The following is a 211-nucleotide window of genomic DNA, read 5'->3' as shown; positions in this document are numbered from 1 at the left end:
GGGGAGACCTGATTACGGCCTTTCAGTACCTAAAGGGGGCCTATAGGAAAGAGGGGGAAAATCTTTTTAGAAGGGCCAGCTGTGACTGGACAAGGGGTAATGGTTTCAAACTAAACCAGGGTAGGTTTAGACTAGATATAAGGAAGAAATTCTTTACAATGAGGGTGGTGAAACACTGGAACAGGTTGCCCAGAGACATAGTGGAGGCCCC

This window comes from Egretta garzetta, unplaced genomic scaffold (assembly GCF_000687185.1).
Source record: "Egretta garzetta isolate BGI_Z169 unplaced genomic scaffold, ASM68718v1 scaffold72, whole genome shotgun sequence".
In the NCBI taxonomy this organism is placed as follows: domain Eukaryota; kingdom Metazoa; phylum Chordata; class Aves; order Pelecaniformes; family Ardeidae; genus Egretta; species Egretta garzetta.
This window is presented reverse-complemented; position numbering follows the sequence as displayed.